This window comes from Myxine glutinosa, chromosome 1, assembly GCF_964187855.1.
Source record: "Myxine glutinosa chromosome 1, kmMyxGlut1.1, whole genome shotgun sequence".
Lineage (NCBI taxonomy): Eukaryota > Metazoa > Chordata > Myxini > Myxiniformes > Myxinidae > Myxine > Myxine glutinosa.
In genome coordinates, this window is record NC_136261.1 from 63,249,019 (window position 1) to 63,275,240 (window position 26,222).

Below are 26,222 nucleotides of genomic sequence, written 5' to 3' on the forward strand. Positions count from 1 at the left end.
TCACCGGCAGTTCAGCCTCCAACCGCGCAGGGCGCTCGGGCATCGTGGGCGTCGCCTCGGACGGCGGCAGGCTCCAGGTAGCCGCGCCGATGTGTTGGCCCGCCGAGGAGATCTTATCGGCTTCCCTGGCGAGGGCGCGGGGATCGGTGATCGACGTGCCAGCCAGGGCGAGGCGTACCGGGTGAGGCAGCTGGCGAAGGAACAACTCGCGGAACAGAAAATCCGGAGAGTGCTCACCGAGCAACGAGAGCATATAGTCCATGCGCTTGGACGGGCGCGTGTCGCCGAGCTTGGGCAGGTCGAGCAGGTGCCGTGCGCGTGCCGCCGGTGAGAGGGCGAAAAGCGTCGAGGAGGAGCGTCTTCAGCGCGTCCTACTTGTCGGCAGCCGGCGGGTGCTCGAGGAGGCTCAGGGTGCGGGCCGCGGTGGCGGAACCGAGCGCTGCCACGACGTGGTGGAAGCGGGTGTCGTCCGTGGTGATGCCTGGCAGGGCGAACAGGGAGTCCGCCTGGGTGAACCAAACAGCCGCGTGAGCCTCCCAGAAGGTAGGCAGTTTAAGAGTCACTGCCGTGTCCATGTCGGTAGGTCACCAGTGAAGGAGCTGCGCTCCAACGCGAGTCAAAAGAATTGACGCGACCAAAGACGGAATTCGTCCGAGTTGCTTTATTGAAACAAAACAGCTCAGGTATTCTGACAAAAGCCCGTTTATCGGGCAGCAATATATATACACATTTATGTCGGGAAGTTTGCCCGGCAAAAGCTATACCGGGCATGCCCGGGTGTCAAGGGCGAGCCTTGGAAAGGCGAGTCTGGACCTGCCCGGGCGTGTTTGGCTGCGGCCTGGCAAGTCGAGGCTGGGCATGCCCGGGCGCTCTGGACGAGCACTGGAAAGGCGAGAGCGGGCATGCCCGGACGCTCTGGGCGAGCCCTGGAAAGGCGATAGCGGGCAGGCCCGGGAGGTTCGGGCGTGCCCGGGAACAGTGAGTCCGGGCATGCCCGGGAGAGGCGCGTCTGGCCGTGTTCTGGCCGGTGCAAGGCGATTGTGTGCATCCAGCGGTAACCGCTGCAAGGGAATATTTAAATCAGATCACGAGATATTAATTATTTCTGCTCGTGGGATTTGACCGCATTTCTCCTTTTGAATAAAACTAGGGCATGCCCGTACTATATATATATCTAAAATTATATCCCCCCCCCCCCTCTATTTACATGAAATGGTTTGGTCCATTCGCAAAGCCAAAGCGAACGGCTTGCGAGTACGGTAGAACCCCCCCCCCCCCTCTATTTACATGAAATGGTTTGGTCCATTCGCAAAGCCAAAGCGAACGGCTTGCGAGTACGGTAGAACCCCCCCCCCCCTCTATTTACATGAAATGGTTTGGTCCATTCGCAAAGCCAAAGCGAACGGCGAACGGCTAAATCGCCATAGCCGTACCCGTACGCTCTCACATCACGCATCTCACATCACGCATCATGTTTTTAATTCAATTACTATCCGTAATGGCGCACGCCCTCACAGGAGCTCCGGAGGGTCGCATATCGCAGTTACGATGAATCGCAAATTAGTTTTAATTCGTTTTAAAACATAGTTTAACGCCAACATAGCGCCAACATAGTTTGCCAACGTGAAATAAATGAATACGCTCTCAAATGTGCCGTCCGAGGCAGAGTCTGTTCGCCACGTTCGGCACACGTGATAGCTCGCTGCTCTCTGATTGGTTGAATCGTTTTTTGGACATAGCTCGGTAACTACTTGTCCGATTAATATGAAACCTTGAAAAGGCACATCCTCGGGTCCCCAGCAATATACCTGGCAAGTTTAAAGTATATCGGACCCGTGGTTGTCGAGAAACAGCGGTCACAGACATACAGACATACAGAGATTAGTGGAATTATAGATAGATGACGAAGTTGTGCTCAACACAGTAAAGAAAAATAACAAGTTTCTGTTGCAAACATGGACTTCAGCAACTTTGTGCATAACACTCACAAAGCGAAGTAAGGGTTCGTGAACTTTAGAATATCCAAGCAGAAGGCGGATGTCGTCCAAACTTACATTTATTTAAAATCTAAACAAAAGCGAAACACTTTGCACTCCGGCATAACATTGTATACAGGAAAGCAACTGATGACTGTTTTATCTTCTCTCCCTCAACCCCTCGCACATGAATACATACTTGGAGCAAGAACATTTGTGAAACCCCCTCCCTCTACAAACAATTCACAATTACTAGGTGGTTGTAGAAATTGCTCCTTCACCTGAAATAGTTCAATATCCGGCAATAATCAGAAATTTCCCGAAACCTGGAGATCTTTCCACACCTGAAAGTCGAACTTCAATGTTATGATTTGTCACCTTTTTACTTCACTCAACTTTAAAATGAACATTTTGATTGAACAAGCATTGCAGTCATAAATAATAAACAATTCGTTTCATATCGAATCATGTGCATAAGTATACACTGGAATAATACACCACCCGCACCATCATTCGAAAACGATTTGTGACAAACATGTTCGGTTTTTTACAGAACATTATTATTTTCACAAACTTTATAATATCATGACAACACAGCAACTCAGGTACAGTCATTATCCTCAGCTAAAATAAAACGTGGTGCTGAGGTGTTTTCAATTACTTGGTGGTGAGGTGTTATTGAATTAGGTGGGGGTGAGGTGTTTTAAATAAGGTGGGGGTGAGGTGTTTTAAATTATGTGGTGGAGGTGTTTTAAATTATATGGTGGTGAGGTGTTTTAAATTACTTGGTGGTGAGGTGTTTTAAAATAGGTGGGGGTGAGGTGTTTTAAATTATATGGTGGTGAGGTGTTTTAAATTACTTGGTGGTGAGGTGTTTTAAATTAGGTGGGGGTGAGGTGTTTTAAATTATATGGTGGAGGTGTTTTAAATCATGTGGTGGTGAGGTGGTTTAAATTAGGTGGTGGTGAGGTGTAATCGTCCCAAACTTCGTCTGCACATACCCACCTGTGCACCTACCCACCACCTCTTGCAGGGAAAATGGCCTTAAAATGCCTGTTGTTGTTGTTGTATGTGCTGCTTCCTTGCTTGACGCTCAGAATTTTATAGGATAGAGCAAAAACAGCCATAGGTTGGTAATAATGGCGTCCTGCGTCAATAAAAGTTCCTTGTAAGAGAACATCTTTTTACATTTATTAATCATAATCTCTACCAGTCTGGTGTTGGCTTAGCGGTTAGGGTGCCGGCTTGGGATCCTAGGATCCTGGGTTCGCATCCCGGTCGATCGCTGAATTAACGCAAGGGGGGTTGACTCAGTCCATACATCCTTCCAAGGTCGGCAAATTGAGTACCAGCTTGCTGGGATGAATGATCCCGGGGTGTACCCCGATTTAGAATACTGGGATGAATGATCCCGGGGTGTACCCCGATTTAGAATAGGTACACCGTATCCCTGCACATGGGAAGAGGCGACCAAGGGTTGGCGTCAGGAAGGGCATCCGGCCATAAAAACATTGCCTCAAACAGGGAACCATGCTCTGGGCGAGCCCTGGAAAGGCGATAGCAAGGGTAACCCCTGGTCTAGCGGGGGAAAATGGCCTTAAAACGAGCATTCATTCATTCATTTTATTCAAACATAATCTCTACTAAGCAGCTGCTACATCATCTACCACCGACCACCTCACAACCATTGACATGGCATTTTTTTAACTTCGAAGCTGTGCACTTCTCCCTCATCATGCTGTTCTTTCACAGTCCACAAGGTAAATCAGCCAATAGTTATAACCGCAGGCAGAGTCTGAACAAATGTCTGTCGAAGACACAGACTAAGCATGCCTTGTGATCTTGCAGAAGTAGACCGGCCCAAAGTTTAGTGGTAAATATGGAACAACCATCTGACCCACGGCAACAGTTGGGTGGAAGCAGAAATGACGCCCAAACACTCTGCGCATGTAAGAGAGATCGTCCGGCCGGGCGTCGATAGAGAACGATGCCGCAGAGCGATACACAGCTTCACTGACCACCTGTGTATTCTGCTGCTTGGACAATGAAGAGGTGGTGTATACAACAGAACCACCGACACGACAGCATTGCAGCGCAGACCTGGCAGTGACAAAAAACAAACAAACAAATTTAAAAAATCCCATCCGGTAATGAAAATTGCAATGCCCTCTGGGAAAAGGTGAAGGGATGTGGTCGAGGAAGAACATCGAAATCTTAAATCTCATGGGTGTGTGACGGGAGGCTCTCGAGCCTTCCACAAATCTGATAACAGCAAATCACGTACATCAGGAGAGATAGCTGCAAAGCGGGCAGCTCGCGTCTTTCTCCACTGCGCTGGTTAACGAAGATGTTGTCTTCGTCCTGGAGGATAGAATGCCGGTCGGAGCATGGGACATCGACAAGCACCTGAGGCATGCGCACGTATCGTGCTATCATTAACATGGTTCAGCAGCAACGTGGTAGAGCATCTTTACAGGGTTTTAATTGATCTTGAAATAAATCCAGATCCTTCTCAATTACAATTCCATTTGTCAACTTTGGTTTACGAACACAAGCAACAAAGCCATAGTCGGCGTTCTTCTCGCTCCGTAAATGGCTTCCAACATAGTCATCACTTTCATTCCCCTGGCAGTGGTGGTGCGTCTCAGCAAGTCATCCCCCAGCGGAACCCACCATTAACTACACCAGTGGAATCAGGATTAGGGTATCTCACCATATTTATCGTCCATCACTGTCCTTTTGTGCTCTGCTGTTAACAATGCCATTGTTTCGTCTGCAGAAACGGCTAATTTAATGGCCATTCCGTACTCCTCAACCCTTCCTGTTCATAATCGCAGACACGACCAGCTTTACCAGGTGTTGATCGAGGAACAAACAACTCGGATTCCCACCCAAGAACCTTCATCTCCATTCAATATTCAATATGACTCCCCCCAGGGCTATTTGACGAGTTGCGTCCATCAACTGTACAACCTTATCGAAAGCGCTCGACTCGCGCTCTGGCCAGGAACGGCCATCGCTGTTCACAAAGTCAACCAAATCCCCAGAGACGTGAGGCAGAAAGTTCCGGAGGAATTGTCGCAAGCGGTTCAATCTTGACATCAAAGAGTCGTTCACCACCAGATTGCCTGTGCGCGCAGGCAGCACAACGATCATTGATATAAATGGTGAACAAATCACAAAATACACAAAGCCAGCTGATGAATTCAATATGCGTGTTTTGCATGAGAACCTAAACGTGCCGCAGCACAATAACTAAATATCTCCAGGATGGTCCAAAATGATGTGCAATTTTTTTATTTAACTGGATGATTTTTATTAGTGGATTTTTTTTACATCTAATAAAATACAGGAATAGATAAATTTTGGTTTATTTTTGTAGAAAAATGCTTCATCAAGCAATAAGGAATGTTACGGGGTCCTCACCGATCCCCTGGTCTCGGTAAACCTCCGAACCCCGAGAGGAACCCCGGCAGAAAAAAAAATATTGCCCTGTGTTGAAAAATCAATAGTGAAACCACACCAATGATTATAAATGCACAAACTTGTATTATAAATCACACACAGGTAATACGGTAAAGTAAATGGCCATTCAGAGTGCACTCCATACATATCTTATATAAATAAAATCAAGTGACTCACGGCTCTGCCAGCCAATGAACGGACACTCCTCAATGTCTATATGACTTTTCCCAAGGCGAATGGGATTCGCTCCAGCGGTCGATGGAACGAAATCCGTTCGAAGCCCGAATCTCGCTCTCCCGCCGATATACGAAGCGTGTACAGTGGGCAAGGGTGCTCTTCCCGCCAAACTGTACAACGGCGCCCTCCACAGACGCACCTCCACCGCTCCCTCAGCAACCGCAATGTAATTGGAGACGAAGCGGTCTCACCCACTTATCCCCGACAGACGGTAGGATGTTCGGGAGAAGACGACACGAAGCAAACCTTCACAGGTCCGAAGCATGGGGTTCGAGATGGCTGACGGCTCTGGCTTGAGCCGACGCGTCGAGGCAAGGATTCGTCGGAATCTCAGTGCCCCAAATCTGTCTACGCAGATTTCTCCACTCCAGCGAATATTCGTATTGCCGGATGTCCCTTCCAGGACCTCAAAATCCCCTCACGGCTGTTGGTAGACCTGGCTCGTTACGGAGCGCTGACGTCACCGTCTTCCCCAACTTTTCGCGCTCTTCTTCCTCCTCACCTCATTGTCTTCTCCTTTTCTGGCTCGGTGTCCTGTATCATTTAAAGTTAGCCTTTTTAACTTTAAATAATCGTTCCTGAATAATAAGCCGTTTGAAGATAATAATAGTACAAAATATCAGCACTACGTCAAGTGGGTGAAAACCACAATAACGGAAGTCACGAACCCGTAACACTTCCCCCCCTCAAGAAAGAAAGTTTGAACACAGCGAAAACTTTCTTTGCATGCAAACTTTAACAAAAAACACAAAAGTAAACTCACAGTCCAAATCATCAATTCCCGTGGGCAACAATTATCACATCTCAAAAATAAAGCAACAAAATTTCACACAACCCACAGAGATTTCCAAAGGTAATTCACACTGGACAAAGCACCAGCAATGACATTGTCCCTGCCCTTTACATGTTCAATTTCCCGTTGGACTCCTGCAAAGCCAAACTCCATCTCATCAACCTCGGATTTTTGTTTTTCATTTTTTCAATGAAGGTTAAGGGGTTGATCAAAAATCCAAAGTTAAGCAACTCGATAGCACTTATTCCAGGAGGCCAAGCCGAGTATTCACTACATGGACGCCTTTAGGAATGTGGAGCTCACGGTTAGTCTGGGAAGGAAAGTTCACTACATGGACGCCTTCAGGAACGTGGAGTTCACGGTTCGTCAGTGCAGGAAAGTTCACTACCTGGACGCCTTTAGGAACATAGCGTTCATGGTTAGTCCATGTAGGAATCTGGGCTTGGTGGCTCCGCCGCGTTCAGTGCTTCACCTTCTCCGGACTCCTAATAATTACGGTGGGACCACTTGTCACAGTAGTCACGGGAATAGCGGTCTCCTTCTCGGCCGCTACCCTGCTAATCATTCTTTCGGGAGATGCCGTAACCCTGGGAGCCTCCATAGTAATATTGGCTGCGGCCACCACCAAAACTACCGCCAAGTTGTCCTCTTCTGTAGACCTCTCGACGCCGACGAAATGCCTTCCCTACTGTTATGGTCCGACCCTCCAACTCCTTGCCATTCCAATTCTTCTCTGACTCTTTGGCGTCCTTTGTGCTTGCAAACGTGACAAAGCCGAACCATCTTGACTGTTGCATTTCCCTGTCTTTTACCAACCGCACTTCCACAAGCGGTCCATATTTGTTGAAGACAGAGGTCAGAACTTCTTCCTTTGTTTTGAAGTTCAGTCCCCCTACAAATAACTTGGTACTTTTGTCGCCATCCCTAACTGGTGTGGTGTTATTTTACCTGCTGGGCTCTTTACCAACCCTCGGGTTACCATAAACTTGACCACCGGCCAAATCATTCCCGATAACCACAGATACTCCCTCTACAGGAAGAGTGGCTTGTAAACCTATGGTGACTGGTCCTGACACCACATCGGACTCCAAATGGATGGCATGGAGTGGAGCTCTAACACAGCCACCAATCCCCTGTAAACGAACACTATCACCAGTTGCCGACTCCTCTGACAATGGCAAGATGCCTTGAAGCATTAAAGATTGAAGTGCTCTGGTGTCCCTCAATACCCGAACAGGTTTCTGGGTAGTCGGGTCTCCATCCAGTGACACAAACCCCTTTGAAATAAATGGTTGGTAACCGTTTTCAGGGCGATTTCTCACACTGGCCATTGCATTCGGAGTTGTACTCGTCGAACTCCGCTCCTGATTTTCCTTTCCCAGAGCATGACAGTGTGACATCAGGTGTCCAGGTTTGTGGCAGAAAGCGCAAGTAGGCCCGGAGGAGAACCTCGTGGTCTGCCAAGGCATGGGGGCGGCGGTCTGCCTCGAGCCCCCCGGACGATAGGTCTGTCTTGGAACCACAGTCTTCTGATTTCTAGAAGTCGTGGTATCAGAGTGGGTCCTCATTTTCATCTCGAGGCCGCCCCCCTGAATCTTCGTTCTCTGCACCAGATGTATCATAACTCTCCGTGCGAACTCTAGGTGGGAAGTTAGGTTGATGGAACCTCATCCTGTGTGTTAAGGCATAGTCATCCACCATGGTTGCTGCCTCATACAACTTTGGTACTTTCCTTTCCTCCAGATGTACCTTAATGTCCTCGTGGACACACTGTTGGAATTCCTCCACCAGGATCAATTGTCGCAATAGTTCGAAGTCTTTCGCGACTCCTTTTGAATCACACCACCGATCAAACACGGTTTCTTTCATTCTGGCAAACTCCACATGGGTCTCATTCTCCCTCTTCCTGGTGTTCCGGAATTTTTTCCGGTAAGCTTCAGGGACCAATTCATAGGCTTTGAGAATGGCTTTCTTCACTATCTCATAATCTGCACATTGCTCAATTGGTAAAGCCGAATAAATATCTTGAGCTTTACCCACCAGAACACTTTGTACTAATATGGTCCAGGACTCCTCCAGCCATTTTAACATTTGAGCCACTTTCTCAAAGTGTAAAAAAAACTTGGCTACCTCCTTTTCATTGAAGGGTGGAAACAGCCTCATGTCTGCCAACATCCCAGGTGTTTTGACTACTTGTCGAACCAGTCGGCATGGGTGGTACCTCTCCCCGTTCTCTCATTATCTCCAGCTCCTTGACTTTAATTTCCTGCTGATGCGCCAATTCACGGTCCTTTAACTCCCTTTCGGCTCTTCTCTCCTCTGCTTCGAGTTCTCTTGCAGCTCTCCTTTCCTCTGCTTTTTTTGTCTTCTAACCTTTCCTGGAGTTCTCTTTCCTGTACTTTTAACCTTTCCTGGAGTTCTCTTTCCACTCTCCTTTCCTCTGCTTTTTTCTCTTCTAACCTTTCCTGGAGTTTCAATTGCATCTCCGTTTTTTGGAGCTCCACATTTTCTTGTTCTTCTGGTAACCAATACAAGGCTCCCTCTCTCCATGTTCCTAGTTCCACCATAGATTCTATCACCACTATCTGCATCTCTGTTTTCTTCATTTTAGCTCGGGCCTCCAATCTAAAATGTTTGCCCAATATCAAGAGTTCCGATTTTAGTAACGCTCGGAACTGTGCCTCACTCGGGGTCGCTGTAAACTTCTCTGCGTCAAACTCCATGGTGACTATCCGTTAACACCTGTTAACCTTCACACAAGAAATTTCCCAACAAAAACAAAAAAATATTTTTTGTTTCTTTTAAAAATTTGGGAATGTTGAAAAATTTCAAAAATTGGAAAATTTGGGAATGCTAGGGAATTCTATCCCGGACTAAATTTAGGGATTTTAGATCCTGGACAAAGACCCAATTGTCAATTGTCAATTGGAGTCAATTGGACAAGCCCCCAATTTCTGTTACGGGGTCCTCACCGATCCCCTGGTCTCGGTAAACCTCCGAACCCCGAGAGGAACCCCGGCAGAAAAAAATATATTACCCTGTGTTGAAAATCAATAGTGAAACCACACCAATGATTATTATGAATGCACAAACTTGTATTATAAATCACACACAGGTAATACGGTACAGTAAATGGCCATTCAGAGTGCACTCCATATATATCTTATATAAATAAAATCAAGTGACTCACGGCTCTGCCAGCCAATGAACAGACACTCCTCAATGTCTCTATGACTTTTCCCAAGGCGAATGGGATTCGCTCCAGCGGTCGATGGAACGAAATCCGTTCGAAGCCCGAATCTCGCTCTCCCGCCGATATACAAAGCGTGTACAGTGGACAAGGGTGCTCTTCCTGCCAAACTGTACAACGGCGCCCTCCAGAGACGCACCTCCACTGCTCCCTCAGCAAACTGCAACGTAATTGGAGATGAAGCGGTCTCACCCACTTATCCCCGACAGACGGTAGGATGTTGGGGAGAAGACGACACGAAGCAAACCTTCACAGGTCCGAAGCATGGGGTTCGAGATGGCTGACGGCTCTGGCTTGAGCCGACGCGTCGAGGCAAGGATTCGTCGGAATCTCAGTGCCCCAAATCTGTCTGCGCAGATTTCTCCACTCCAGCGAATATTCGTATTGCCGGATGTCCCTTCCAGGACCTCAAAATCCCCTCACGGCTGTTGGTAGACCTGGCTCGTTACGGAGCGCTGACGTCACCGTCTTCCCCAACTTTTCACGCTCTTCTTCCTCCTCACCTCATTGTCTTCTCCTTTTCTGGCTCGGTGTCCTGTATCATTTAAAGTTAGCCTTTTTAACTTTAAATAATCGTTCCTGAATAATAAGCCGTTTGAAGATAATAATAGTACAAAATATCAGCACTACGTCAAATGGGTGAAAACCACAATAACGGAAGTCACGAACCCGTAACACTTCCCCCCCTCAAGAAAGAAAGTTTGAACACAGCGAAAACTTTCTTTGCATGCAAACTTTAACAAAAAACACAAAAGTAAACTCACAGTCCAAATCATCAATTCCCGTGGGCAACAATTATCACATCTCAAAAATAAAGCAACAAAATTTCACACAACCCACAGAGATTTCCAAAGGTAATTCACACTGGACAAAGCACCAGCAACGACATTGTCCCTGCCCTTTACATGTTCAATTTCCCGTTGGACTCCTGCAAAGCCAAATTCCATCTCATCAACCTCGGATTTTTGTTTTTCATTTTTTCAATGAAGGTTAAGGGGTTGATCAAAAATCCAAAGTTAAGCAACTCGATAGCATTTTTTCCAGGAGGCCAAGCCGAGTATTCACTACATGGACGCCTTTAGGAATGTGGAGCTCACGGTTAGTCTGGGAAGGAAAGTTCACTACATGGACACCTTCAGGAACGTGGAGTTCACGGTTCGTCAGTGCAGGAAAGTTCACTACCTGGACGCCTTTAGGAACATAGCGTTCATGGTTAGTCCATGTAGGAATCTGGGCTTGGTGGCTCCGCCGCGTTCAGTGCTTCACCTTCTCCGGACTCCTAATAATTACGGTGGGACCACTTGTCACAGTAGTCACGGGAATAGCGGTCTCCTTCTCGGCCGCTACCCTGCTAATCATTCTTTCGGGAGATGCCGTAACCCTGGGAGCCTCCATAGTAATATTGGCTGCGGCCACCACCAAAACTACCGCCAAGTTGTCCTCTTCTGTAGACCTCTCGACGCCGACGAAATGCCTTCCCTACTGTTATGGTCCGACCCTCCAACTCCTTGCCATTCCAATTCTTCTCTGACTCTTTGGCGTCCTTTGTGCTTGCAAACGTGACAAAGCCGAACCATCTTGACTGTTGCATTTCCCTGTCTTTTACCAACCGCACTTCCACAAGCGGTCCATATTTGTTGAAGACAGAGGTCAGAACTTCTTCCTTTGTTTTGAAGTTCAGTCCCCCTACAAATAACTTGGTACTTTTGTCGCCATCCCTAACTGGTGTGGTGTTATTTTACCTGCTGGGCTCTTTACCAACCCTCGGGTTACCATAAACTTGACCACCGGCCAAATCATTCCCGATAACCACAGATACTCCCTCTACAGGAAGAGTGGCTTGTAAACCTATGGTGACTGGTCCTGACACCACATCGGACTCCAAATGGATGGCATGGAGTGGAGCTCTAACACAGCCACCAATCCCCTGTAAACGAACACTATCACCAGTTGCCGACTCCTCTGACAATGGCAAGATGCCTTGAAGCATTAAAGATTGAAGTGCTCTGGTGTCCCTCAATACCCGAACAGGTTTCTGGGTAGTCGGGTCTCCATCCAGTGACACAAACCCCTTTGAAATAAATGGTTGGTAACCGTTTTCAGGGCGATTTCTCACACTGGCCATTGCATTCGGAGTTGTACTCGTCGAACTCCGCTCCTGATTTTCCTTTCCCAGAGCATGACAGTGTGACATCAGGTGTCCAGGTTTGTGGCAGAAAGCGCAAGTAGGCCCGGAGGAGAACCTCGTGGTCTGCCAAGGCATGGGGGCGGCGGTCTGCCTCGAGCCCCCCGGACGATAGGTCTGTCTTGGAACCACAGTCTTCTGATTTCTAGAAGTCGTGGTATCAGAGTGGGTCCTCATTTTCATCTCGAGGCCGCCCCCCTGAATCTTCGTTCTCTGCACCAGATGTATCATAACTCTCCGTGCGAACTCTAGGTGGGAAGTTAGGTTGATGGAACCTCATCCTGTGTGTTAAGGCATAGTCATCCACCATGGTTGCTGCCTCATACAACTTTGGTACTTTCCTTTCCTCCAGATGTACCTTAATGTCCTCGTGGACACACTGTTGGAATTCCTCCACCAGGATCAATTGTCGCAATAGTTCGAAGTCTTTCGCGACTCCTTTTGAATCACACCACCGATCAAACACGGTTTCTTTCATTCTGGCAAACTCCACATGGGTCTCATTCTCCCTCTTCCTGGTGTTCCGGAATTTTTTCCGGTAAGCTTCAGGGACCAATTCATAGGCTTTGAGAATGGCTTTCTTCACTATCTCATAATCTGCACATTGCTCAATTGGTAAAGCCGAATAAATATCTTGAGCTTTACCCACCAGAACACTTTGTACTAATATGGTCCAGGACTCCTCCAGCCATTTTAACATTTGAGCCACTTTCTCAAAGTGTAAAAAAAACTTGGCTACCTCCTTTTCATTGAAGGGTGGAAACAGCCTCATGTCTGCCAACATCCCAGGTGTTTTGACTACTTGTCGAACCAGTCGGCATGGGTGGTACCTCTCCCCGTTCTCTCATTATCTCCAGCTCCTTGACTTTAATTTCCTGCTGATGCGCCAATTCACGGTCCTTTAACTCCCTTTCGGCTCTTCTCTCCTCTGCTTCGAGTTCTCTTGCAGCTCTCCTTTCCTCTGCTTTTTTTGTCTTCTAACCTTTCCTGGAGTTCTCTTTCCTGTACTTTTAACCTTTCCTGGAGTTCTCTTTCCACTCTCCTTTCCTCTGCTTTTTTCTCTTCTAACCTTTCCTGGAGTTTCAATTGCATCTCCGTTTTTTGGAGCTCCACATTTTCTTGTTCTTCTGGTAACCAATACAAGGCTCCCTCTCTCCATGTTCCTAGTTCCACCATAGATTCTATCACCACTATCTGCATCTCTGTTTTCTTCATTTTAGCTCGGGCCTCCAATCTAAAATGTTTGCCCAATATCAAGAGTTCCGATTTTAGTAACGCTCGGAACTGTGCCTCACTCGGGGTCGCTGTAAACTTCTCTGCGTCAAACTCCATGGTGACTATCCGTTAACACCTGTTAACCTTCACACAAGAAATTTCCCAACAAAAACAAAAAAATATTTTTTGTTTCTTTTAAAAATTTGGGAATGTTGAAAAATTTCAAAAATTGGAAAATTTGGGAATGCTAGGGAATTCTATCCCGGACTAAATTTAGGGATTTTAGATCCTGGACAAAGACCCAATTGTCAATTGTCAATTGGAGTCAATTGGACAAGCCCCCAATTTCTGTTACGGGGTCCTCACCGATCCCCTGGTCTCGGTAAACCTCCGAACCCCGAGAGGAACCCCGGCAGAAAAAAATATATTACCCTGTGTTGAAAATCAATAGTGAAACCACACCAATGATTATTATGAATGCACAAACTTGTATTATAAATCACACACAGGTAATACGGTACAGTAAATGGCCATTCAGAGTGCACTCCATATATATCTTATATAAATAAAATCAAGTGACTCACGGCTCTGCCAGCCAATGAACAGACACTCCTCAATGTCTCTATGACTTTTCCCAAGGCGAATGGGATTCGCTCCAGCGGTCGATGGAACGAAATCCGTTCGAAGCCCGAATCTCGCTCTCCCGCCGATATACAAAGCGTGTACAGTGGACAAGGGTGCTCTTCCTGCCAAACTGTACAACGGCGCCCTCCAGAGACGCACCTCCACTGCTCCCTCAGCAAACTGCAACGTAATTGGAGATGAAGCGGTCTCACCCACTTATCCCCGACAGACGGTAGGATGTTGGGGAGAAGACGACACGAAGCAAACCTTCACAGGTCCGAAGCATGGGGTTCGAGATGGCTGACGGCTCTGGCTTGAGCCGACGCGTCGAGGCAAGGATTCGTCGGAATCTCAGTGCCCCAAATCTGTCTGCGCAGATTTCTCCACTCCAGCGAATATTCGTATTGCCGGATGTCCCTTCCAGGACCTCAAAATCCCCTCACGGCTGTTGGTAGACCTGGCTCGTTACGGAGCGCTGACGTCACCGTCTTCCCCAACTTTTCACGCTCTTCTTCCTCCTCACCTCATTGTCTTCTCCTTTTCTGGCTCGGTGTCCTGTATCATTTAAAGTTAGCCTTTTTAACTTTAAATAATCGTTCCTGAATAATAAGCCGTTTGAAGATAATAATAGTACAAAATATCAGCACTACGTCAAATGGGTGAAAACCACAATAACGGAAGTCACGAACCCGTAACACTTCCCCCCCTCAAGAAAGAAAGTTTGAACACAGCGAAAACTTTCTTTGCATGCAAACTTTAACAAAAAACACAAAAGTAAACTCACAGTCCAAATCATCAATTCCCGTGGGCAACAATTATCACATCTCAAAAATAAAGCAACAAAATTTCACACAACCCACAGAGATTTCCAAAGGTAATTCACACTGGACAAAGCACCAGCAACGACATTGTCCCTGCCCTTTACATGTTCAATTTCCCGTTGGACTCCTGCAAAGCCAAACTCCATCTCATCAACCTCGGATTTTTGTTTTTCATTTTTTCAATGAAGGTTAAGGGGTTGATCAAAAATCCAAAGTTAAGCAACTCGATAGCATTTTTTCCAGGAGGCCAAGCCGAGTATTCACTACATGGACGCCTTTAGGAATGTGGAGCTCACGGTTAGTCTGGGAAGGAAAGTTCACTACATGGACGCCTTCAGGAACGTGGAGTTCACGGTTCGTCAGTGCAGGAAAGTTCACTACCTGGACGCCTTTAGGAACATAGCGTTCATGGTTAGTCCATGTAGGAATCTGGGCTTGGTGGCTCCGCCGCGTTCAGTGCTTCACCTTCTCCGGACTCCTAATAATTACGGTGGGACCACTTGTCACAGTAGTCACGGGAATAGCGGTCTCCTTCTCGGCCGCTACCCTGCTAATCATTCTTTCGGGAGATGCCGTAACCCTGGGAGCCTCCATAGTAATATTGGCTGCGGCCACCACCAAAACTACCGCCAAGTTGTCCTCTTCTGTAGACCTCTCGACGCCGACGAAATGCCTTCCCTACTGTTATGGTCCAACCCTCCAACTCCTTGCCATTCCAATTCTTCTCTGACTCTTTGGCGTCCTTTGTGCTTGCAAACGTGACAAAGCCGAACCATCTTGACTGTTGCGTTTCCCTGTCTTTTACCAACCGCACTTCCACAAGCGGTCCATATTTGTTGAAGACAGAGGTCAGAACTTCTTCCTTTGTTTTGAAGTTCAGTCCCCCTACAAATAACTTGGTACTTTTGTCGCCATCCCTAACTGGTGTGGTGTTATTTTACCTGCTGGGCTCTTTACCAACCCTCGGGTTACCATAAACTTGACCACCGGCCAAATCATTCCCGATAACCACAGATACTCCCTCTACAGGAAGAGTGGCTTGTAAACCTATGGTGACTGGTCCTGACACCACATCGGACTCCAAATGGATGGCATGGAGTGGAGCTCTAACACAGCCACCAATCCCCTGTAAACGAACACTATCACCAGTTGCCGACTCCTCTGACAATGGCAAGATGCCTTGAAGCATTAAAGATTGAAGTGCTCTGGTGTCCCTCAATACCCGAACAGGTTTCTGGGTAGTCGGGTCTCCATCCAGTGACACAAACCCCTTTGAAATAAATGGTTGGTAACCGTTTTCAGGGCGATTTCTCACACTGGCCATTGCATTCGGAGTTGTACTCGTCGAACTCCGCTCCTGATTTTCCTTTCCCAGAGCATGACAGTGTGACATCAGGTGTCCAGGTTTGTGGCAGAAAGCGCAAGTAGGCCCGGAGGAGAACCTCGTGGTCTGCCAAGGCATGGGGGCGGCGGTCTGCCTCGAGCCCCCCGGACGATAGGTCTGTCTTGGAACCACAGTCTTCTGATTTCTAGAAGTCGTGGTATCAGAGTGGGTCCTCATTTTCATCTCGAGGCCGCCCCCCTGAATCTTCGTTCTCTGCACCAGATGTATCATAACTCTCCGTGCGAACTCTAGGTGGGAAGTTAGGTTGATGGAACCTCATCCTGTGTGTTAAGGCATAGTCATCCACCATGGTTGCTGCCTCATACAACTTTGGTACTTTCCTTTCCTCCAGATGTACCTTAATGTCCTCGTGGACACACTGTTGGAATTCCTCCACCAGGATCAATTGTCGCAATAGTTCGAAGTCTTTCGCGACTCCTTTTGAATCACACCACCGATCAAACACGGTTTCTTTCATTCTGGCAAACTCCACATGGGTCTCATTCTCCCTCTTCCTGGTGTTCCGGAATTTTTTCCGGTAAGCTTCAGGGACCAATTCATAGGCTTTGAGAATGGTTTTCTTCACTATCTCATAATCTGCACATTGCTCAATTGGTAAAGCCGAATAAATATCTTGAGCTTTACCCACCAGAACACTTTGTACTAATATGGTCCAGGACTCCTCCAGCCATTTTAACATTTGAGCCACTTTCTCAAAGTGTAAAAAAAACTTGGCTACCTCCTTTTCATTGAAGGGTGGAAACAGCCTCATGTCTGCCAACATCCCAGGTGTTTTGACTACTTGTCGAACCAGTCGGCATGGGTGGTACCTCTCCCCGTTCTCTCATTATCTCCAGCTCCTTGACTTTAATTTCCTGTTGATGCGCCAATTCACGGTCCTTTAACTCCCTTTCGGCTCTTCTCTCCTCTGCTTCGAGTTCTCTTGCAGCTCTCCTTTCCTCTGCTTTTTTGTCTTCTAACCTTTCCTGGAGTTCTCTTTCCTGTACTTTTAACCTTTCCTGGAGTTCTCTTTCCACTCTCCTTTCCTCTGCTTTTTTCTCTTCTAACCTTTCCTGGAGTTTCAATTGCATCTCCGTTTTTTGGAGCTCCACATTTTCTTGTTTTCTGGTAACCAATACAAGGCTCCCTCTCTCCATGTTCCTAGTTCCACCATAGATTCTATCACCACTATCTGCATCTCTGTTTTCTTCATTTTAGCTCGGGCCTCCAATCTAAAATGTTTGCCCAATATCAAGAGTTCCGATTTTAGTAACGCTCGGAACTGTGCCTCACTCGGGGTCGCTGTAAACTTCTCTGCGTCAAACTCCATGGTGACTATCCGTTAACACCTGTTAACCTTCACACAAGAAATTTCCCAACAAAAACAAAAAAATATTTTTTGTTTCTTTTAAAAATTTGGGAATGTTGAAAAATTTCAAAAATTGGAAAATTTGGGAATGCTAGGGAATTCTATCCCGGACTAAATTTAGGGATTTTAGATCCTGGACAAAGACCCAATTGTCAATTGTCAATTGGAGTCAATTGGACAAGCCCCCAATTTCTGTTACGGGGTCCTCACCGATCCCCTGGTCTCGGTAAACCTCCGAACCCCGAGAGGAACCCCGGCAGAAAAAAATATATTACCCTGTGTTGAAAATCAATAGTGAAACCACACCAATGATTATGAATGCACAAACTTGTATTATAAATCACACACAGGTAATACGGTACAGTAAATGGCCATTCAGGGTGCACTCCATATATATCTTATATAAATAAAATCAAGTGACTCACGGCTCTGCCAGCCAATGAACAGACACTCCTCAATGTCTCTATGACTTTTCCCAAGGCGAATGGGATTCGCTCCAGCGGTCGATGGAACGAAATCCGTTCGAAGCCCGAATCTCGCTCTCCCGCCGATATACAAAGTGTGTACAGTGGACAAGGGTGCTCTTCCTGCCAAACTGTACAACGGCGCCCTCCAGAGACGCACCTCCACCGCTCCCTCAGCAAACCGCAACGTAATTGGAGATGAAGCGGTCTCACCCACTTATCCCCGACAGACGGTAGGATGTTGGGGAGAAGACGACACGAAGCAAACCTTCACAGGTCCGAAGCACGGGGTTCAAGATGGCTGACGGCTCTGGCTTGAGCCGATGCATCGAGGAAAGGATTCGTCGGAATCTCAGCACCCCAAATCTGTCTACGCAGATTTCTCCACTCCAGCGAATATTCGTATCGCCGGATGTCCCTTCCAGGAACTCAAAATCCTCTCGCGGCTGTCGGTAGACCTGGCTCGTTACGGAGCGCTGACATCACCGCCTTCCCCCGACTTTTCGCGCGCTTCTTCCTCCTAAACTCATTGTCTTCTCCTTTTCCGGCTCGGTGTCCTGTATCATTTAAAGTTAGCCTTTTTAACTTTAAATAATCGTTCCTGAATAATAAGCCGTTTGAAGATAATAATAGTACAAAATATCAGCACTACGTCAAGTGGGTGAAAACCACTATAACTGAAGTCACGAACCCGTAACAGGAGCGATATCATTAGTAGTTGATGAAGTGCACAATCCAGGCACTCTGGGATGGCAGCTGCCTCATGGACACTGAGCTTGTCTGACCCGGCTGAGTAAACTGGTAGGTGTCCGATTTCACATCTGTTGTTATATTTCAACTCCTGCAGCATGTGTGCATTGTTCTGGTCGACATTTGATTTGAAGTACTCCAATAGGTAGGAGTTGGGACAAGACAGATCTGTGGAGTTTGCCATGGCTGTGGGTTGTCCTGACCATCGAGAAATGAGTCACACAGAAAATGTCTCAAAAGCCCCAAAGCACCATTAGATATTTGCACTTGTGCACCGCCTTGCTGGAAGACGACTAAATTAATGGTGATGTCTTGCTTCCTTCTTCAGTGTCGAAAGGAATATTCTCAGCATGTCCACCTTGCTATCTGTGTTGACCGTCACCGTTTGAGCTTCGTTCACAAATAAAAGATTCTATGAAATCGCTACGTCTGATAGCACACCAAACCGTTACTTTTGTTACACAAACGGGTTGTTCCACATTAATGTGGTTGGTTTTCTACCCAAAATTGCATGTTCTGTTTGTTTACATGGCCACGTTAGACCCAAAATTACAATCGCGGCCAAAAATATTGGCACCCTTGCATTTTTTTCAAATAACTCACAATTTTCTCAAAAATAAGTTGAAATTGACAAAAGTATTTGGTCTCCACAATTCTTTATTTCACTGTTAATATTACAGAACCTTTGTTTTTTTTTATTCAGAACTATATCCTTTTAAATCAGAAAATAAAAATAAATGGCATTGACAAAATTATTGACACCCTCGACTTCATATTTGGTAGCACAGTCTTTGGACAAAATAACTGCAGTCAAGCGCTTCCTATAGCCATGAATGAGCTTCCTTCACCTCTCTTCTGGCAGTTTGGCCCACTCTTCTTGTGCAAACTGCTCCAGTTCTCCCAGATTTGAAGGGTGCCTTCTCCCAACTGCTGTTTTCAGATCTCCCCACAGGTGTTCAATGGCATTTAGATCTGGACTCATTGCTGGCCACTTCAGAACAGTCCAGCGTTTTGTCTTGAGCCATTCCTGGGTGCTTTTTGAAGAGTGTTTGGGGTCATTGTCCTGCTGCAAGACTCATGACCTTCGACAGAGATCCAGCTTTCTGACACTCGGTTGAACATTGCGCTCCAAAATACCTTGGTAGTCTCCTGATTTCATGATGCCATGCAAACATTCAAGGCACCCAGTGCCAGAGGTAGCACAGCAACCCAAAATATCACAGAACCTCCTCCATGTTTGACTGTAGGGAAGATGTTATTTTCTTTGAAGGCTTCATTTTTTTTTCTGTAAACATCGAGATGATGTGCTTGACCAAAAAACTCTAATTTGGTCTCATCTGTCCACAGACATTCTTCCAGAAGGATTTGGCTTGTTCGGGTGCATTTTGGAAAACTCCAGTCGAGCTTTCTTAGCTGTGGGGTCCTCCTAGGTCTCCTACCATAGAACGCCCTTTCATCGAGTTGGCGACGGATGGTGTGAGTTTAAACTGTCGTACCTTGTGTCTGAACGTCAGCTTGAATCTGTTTGTAGTGGGGCGGCTTAGCCCAAATATTCAAAAGAATTGTGCATTTTGTGAAACAAGCACCAAATTTGGCACAAATGTACATTAATATGTTGCGAACATTTTCAGATATTGGGCCACTTGAAATTCCGTAATTTTTTTTTTCAAATTTTTTCAAATTTCGTAATTTCAAATTTTTCGGGTGACACCATCACAATTTCGGTCTTCGAGGCCGGCCGATAGGCAAAGTGTGACCGGAAGGGACGAGGTTCTCCTGACCACGTGGCCCTCGATCTGGGAAGCGAGAGGCGTTCCATTAGTGGACGCGCCCCTCACGCCCGACTTTTGGGCGGCCCCGGCAGGCCGTTTGTTTTGACGTTCCGTGACAGGCCCCGCACCCCCACCTCCGGGCCGACCGGAAGCTTGTGCTGAGTACATCATACCTGAACAACTCAGTGAGGCAGAACACAGCAGTGCACACCAGTGTGACCCCTTCAGTGCATAAACCAATTAACCTGTCCACTGCAGGGCATATAGAAATGAAGTTATTTTCTGCATATCTATCTATAATTCCATTAATCTCTGTGTGTGTGTATGTATGTTTGTATGTTTGTATGTTTGTATGTTTGTCTGTGACCGCTGTTTCTCGACAACCACGGGTCCGATATACTTTACACTTGCCAGGTATATTGCTGGGGACCCGAGGATGTGCCTTTTCAAGGTTTCATATTAATCGGACAAGTAGTTACCGAGCTATGTCCAAAAAACGATTCAACCAATCAGAGAGCAGCGAGTTATCACGTGTGCCGAACGTGGCGAACAGACTCTGCCTCGGACGGCACATTTGAGAGCGTATTCATTTATTTCACGTTGGCAAACTATGTTGGCGTTAAACTATGTTTTAAAACTAATTAAAACTAATTTGCGATTCTTTCGCTTTCCTGCGCGTTTGTGCACGCTATGGCGATTTCTTTACCAAACTCCGCAAGCCGTTCGCTTTGGACCAAACCATTTCATGTAAATAGAGGGGGGGGATTGTCACCGTATTCGCAAGCCGTTCGCTTTGGACCAAACCATTTCATGTAAATAGAGGGGGGGATATAATTTTAGATATAGATATAGTACGGGCATGCCCTAGTAATAATAATATAAGTTCAGTTCTATATAACAATTTCTGTTATCACCACTACCACTGCAACTACCACTACTACAAGCTTTGTCTGGAATTTTGTGGACTAACAGACAAACAGACATACAGACAAGCTGGGATCAAAACATTACCTCCTTCCACCATTGAGTGTAGAGGTAAACATCATGGAAATTATATCATGCCCTAGAATTAATTCATGCTTACCCGTGTATTTGCTTCACTGGTTCACAAGGTCTTTTGCATACATGTAATTCAGACTCTCGTCTTCATTGCTGACCACACAATGTTCGCAACATATTAACGTACATTTGTGCCAAATTTGGTGCTTGTATCACAAAATGCACAATTCTTTTGAATATTTGGGCTAAGCCGCCCCACTATATCGGCCGGCCTCGAAGACCGAAATTGTGACGGTGTCACCCGAAAAATTTGAAATTACGAAATTTGAAAAAATTTGAAAAAAAAAATTACGGAATTTCAAGTGGCCCAATATCTGAAAATGTTCGCAACATATTAATGTACATTTGTGCCAAATTTGGTGCTTGTATCACAAAATGCACAACAGGTTTGCTATGCTGCTACACTATTGGCAGTTGATCGAGGTGCTTTCTCCACCATTCAAACAATCCTTTGCTGCAATCTTCGATCAAGTTTTCTCTTGCAGCCACGTTCAGGGAGGTTGGCTACAGTGCGATTGGGCTTAGACTTCCTGAAACAATTGCGTACGGTGGACACAGGAACATCAAATTCTCTGGAGATGGACTTGTAGCCTCGAGATGGTCCATGCTTGGCTACAATCTTTTGTCTGACCTCCACAGACTATTCTCTGGTTTCCTTTCTTTCTCTATGCTCATTGCGGTACACACAGTGACACAAAACAGCAGAATGACTCCTTTACTCTATTCAAACTGGTTGAATGAGTGATTTTTATATTGCAGGCACCTGCAACTCACCACAGGCGAGTTCAATTCCAAAGTAAAGGAGAACAAGCGTTACGCCTAGGTCCCCCGTCGGTGAAGTGATGTGAGTTGACAGAGTGGAAGACGCAAGGCGGCCATCTTGGATTTTGACGTGGCGACCCAATTTTCAATAGCGTTCTTCCTTATGCGTAGATACACCCACACACCAGATTAGAAGTTAGTAGTTCGTTTATTTTTCAAGATATTCCGCAAGGGTCTTTTGGGGCCTCGGGGACTTTTGGGTGATCGGGGTATTTTGGGGTCATCTGGGTGTTTTGGGTCATCAATGACTTAAGGGTCCTTGGGGACTTTTGGGTGATTTTGGTCATCGCGGACTTTTGGGTGATTTGGGTCCTCAGGGACTTTTGGGTCATCTGGATCTTTTGGGTCATCGGGGGGTCTTTTGGGTCAAGCGTTTTAGGGTCTTCCAAGATCTTAGGGGTCTCGGCAGTCTGAAGGGTTAATTGGCACATTTGAATAGTACGTAATTAATTAATAGACGTGAAAAAGTATGACAAACATACACACACACACACACACACACACACACGCACACACACAGTCACACACACACATGCGCACACATGCACACACATACACACACACACATACACACACACACACACACACCTTCGTTTATACAGACTTGGCATTTAATATGGAATTTTTTTTTTTCTTGACTTGGGTTTACTTGCTGAACTCAGTATATCAATCTGGTGAGTTTCTTTTACCCTTCGGTGATGTCTTTGTTGAAAGAACCATGTCACTGATTGTCTTTCACAGCAAAAAGTCAACAACAGGATTATATCACAGGTGGCATGACAAAATGTAAGGACAGGCACATTTGACGATTGGCTTCACAATCGGGTATATAAGGGTTGTTGCGTTCTGTATTAGTGGAAAACAACTGCTGCACGTCTACAAAAGTTATTGCCGCTTCCTCTGGAGATGGTCCGTCAACTTGACAATGCTGTTTGTCATGGAGTGGTGGCTTTACGAAATTCTGGCATGAAACAGCGTGCTATTGCTCGGCAGTATGGCATCACTCAAGGTCAGGTGTCAAAGATCCTGAAACGAAATGCTCAGAGGGGTGTCCCTACTCCAATACCGAGGCCATGACGTCCCCGCAGAACCACAAGGAGGGATGATCGCCAGCTGCACCGGTTGGTCTGCAATGGCCGTACCAAGTCAGCTAATCGGCTTAGGGCTGAGTTGCAGCAACTGACAAATGTGCCTGTATCCAGAAGGCTAGTCAACCAACGACTGGTTCAAGCAGGCTATCGTGCCAGGCATCCCCTGAGAAAGCCACGCCTGACCAGACAACACAGCCAGCGCCGATTGCAGTGGGCCAGAGAGCACCGTCAATGGCAGCCAGGACACTGGAACCACATGACCTTCAGTGACGAGTCTAGATTTCTGGTCTCTCGTCAAGATGGCCGCGTCCGAGTGCGCAGACAAGTGCATGAAGCCTACAACAAAGACAACAAAGATTGTATAGTGCCAAGAGTCCAAGCTGGAGGTGGTGGGGTGACCATTTGGGCTGCTTTTCATGCAGGGGGCAAAACTGACCTGGTTGTTCTGAATGGGAACCTGAACCAGTTCAAGTACAGGGTAATTCTGGAAGAAACATTGCTTCCATTTGCTCGTGCAGCCTTTCGGGGAAACTTTGTCTTCCAAGATGACAATGCACAGCCTCATTGAGCTCGCATGATCCAACACTTTCTTGCTGACCATGATGTAGAGCATATGGGGTGGCCTGCCATGTCCCCGGATATGAATCCGATAGAGAACTTGTGGGCAGAATTAACGTGTCAAATCGACAACTTGGACCAGCAGCCTACCTCTGTGCGTGAATTGCAGGAGACTATTGTCACTGCATGGCAAGCAATTCCTGTCCAAACCTTGGCAAATCTCGTGAACAGCATGCCTCGACGTGTACGTGCTCTCCTGGATGCTCGTGGGGGTTACGCGAAGTACTGAACTGTAATTTTACTGTCCGTAATCCCAGTCATAATTTAGCTTTTGTTTTTGTTGAAAAAAAATTTGGCTAATGTGCAAAATAAAGAGATACTTCTGGAAAACGTACAGAAGTTTAACACAGAACTGTCCATGAATTGAGTTCGATATCAGTTTACATCACTTTCAAGGATCAATTTATTTGCTTCGAAATGTCAAATGTGGTTTTTTGTTTCTTTTAAAGGTCACATTAACAAAATCTAGTCCCCTGAGACAATATCAAAAGGCTTCTTACCGTCACCAATGGAAAAATGCCCAGTGAACGTGGAATTAAATCTACAGTTCCCAGTTTTGTATTGTCTGAGGTTGGGCTGTCAACATATTCTACCCTAGAGGAACACATGTTTGATTGTGAAGTGGACAGCAACCATATCTTTACTTTGATTTGCTCTGTCTCACGATGTTATTGCAAGATACGCTTCCATCACGTGGTCAAAATGATGAATGAGGATGTAAAGGACAAGCAGATCAGAAAGAAATACAGTAAATTGGTACTATTTGCTCACCAGTGAATCAACCGTTGATCCACACCTCTGTTCATCATTGGATAATTATGACCACATACATTTAATGCAGTGTTCACGTCAGAAAAAGCTGTCAACATTCTGTTTGCAAGTCTGTCTTCAACTTATTGACTTGGTACTATTTATAATTTGTCAGGATTTGTGCTCATTTTTGTTAGGTGCATTGTAATAATTGTGGGTTTGCAGGTGGGTGTGTATCAGTTGTAGCCTACACATTGCCCTCCCAGTTGATACTTTCCAAAGAGAAACTATATTATAACAGCTGATGTACTTTGATGTAAATTGTACAATGTTTTGTATGCCTTTTTGTATAAAAAAAAATTTGTCCTTTTGGTTGTTATCATTTGTTTTCATACACAAACTATTGACAGATTTTCCATTGAAAAGTATCTTGCTTCAGGCAGTGACTTGCAGTGTGACATGATCATTGTAAATATATTATTCTTTAATGTGTCCAATAAACAGACAGAAAGAAAAGTGCAACAAGTATTCCATTCTCTTCAATGACCATTGATATACTGGTTTCAACTTCAACTGCACAATTTTAAATTTTACTTCTTCTGTCGAGTCTATTACTAGTATTAGTCACTGATGGGCGCAATGGTTTGTTGACAAAACATTCGGCCCGCCAATATGGCCGCCACTCGGCTTCACGGCTGCTAATGCTGCGCCGCATCTCATTGGCTCTCCAGGTTCTATATATACCTCCGTGTATACACCGCACATAGGACACGTGATCACGATCCCTCTAGTCGCGGTCATGGTAAAAGCAAACCATGTGATCAATAAACCTTCTCGAGTCAAAGTTTCTCGGCGCCAGATTCGTTACGCCGGCGCATCGCTGATGGCGTCGTATAAACAGTCTGAACAAGGTAACCACGGGAATTGAATCTACTACAGACTTGGCATTTAATATGGAATATTTTTTGTGGGGGTGAACTTACTTTTCAAGATGTCTTAGAACCAAAAGTTCATTGGAATTTTGTGCCCACCCTACGACTGCACCGCCCCTCTCCCCCCTACATAAATTATGAACACTCCCTAAGAATTGTATCACCCCATAAAATAGATTTGTCTTGCTGTTGTAATCACGAGCCAATATTCCAGCTTGGTGGCAAATATTAATTGATTTTGTGCATTTATAATACTAGGGCATGCCCGTACTATATCTATATCTAAAATTATATCCCCCCCCTCTATTTACATGAAATGGTTTGGTCCAAAGCGAACGGCTTGCGAGTGGTGACAATCCCCCCCCTCTATTTACATGCAATGGTTTGGTCCAAAGCGAACGGCTTCCGGAGTTTGGTAAAGAAATCGCCATCGCGTGCACAAACGCGCAGGAAAGCGAATGAATCGCAAATTCGTTTTTATTAGTTGTAAAACATAGTTTAACGCCAACATAGTTTGCAAACGTGAAATAAATGAATACGCTCTCAAATGTGCCATCCGAGGCAGAGTGTGCCCGCCACGTTCGGCACACGCGATCGTTCGCTGCTCTCTGATTGGTTGAATCGTTTTTTGGACATAGCTCGGTA

The 26,222-nt window shown here is 46.1% G+C and overlaps 1 protein-coding gene and 1 long non-coding RNA gene across 3 annotated transcripts in view; one reads left to right on the forward strand and one right to left on the reverse strand.

Moving 5' to 3' along the window:
- The window catches only part of LOC137424676 (T-cell surface glycoprotein CD4-like), an 88,689-nt gene that overhangs the window by 34,575 nt on the left and 27,892 nt on the right, over window positions 1-26,222 (forward strand). The window lies entirely within an intron of this gene.
- On the reverse strand, window positions 3,586-4,356 carry LOC144889727 (uncharacterized). The gene is made up of 2 exons (XR_013622025.1): window positions 4,261-4,356; window positions 3,586-4,076 (listed from the first exon to the last, which is right to left on the reverse strand). It is a non-coding gene; the product is annotated as an uncharacterized LOC144889727 (long non-coding RNA).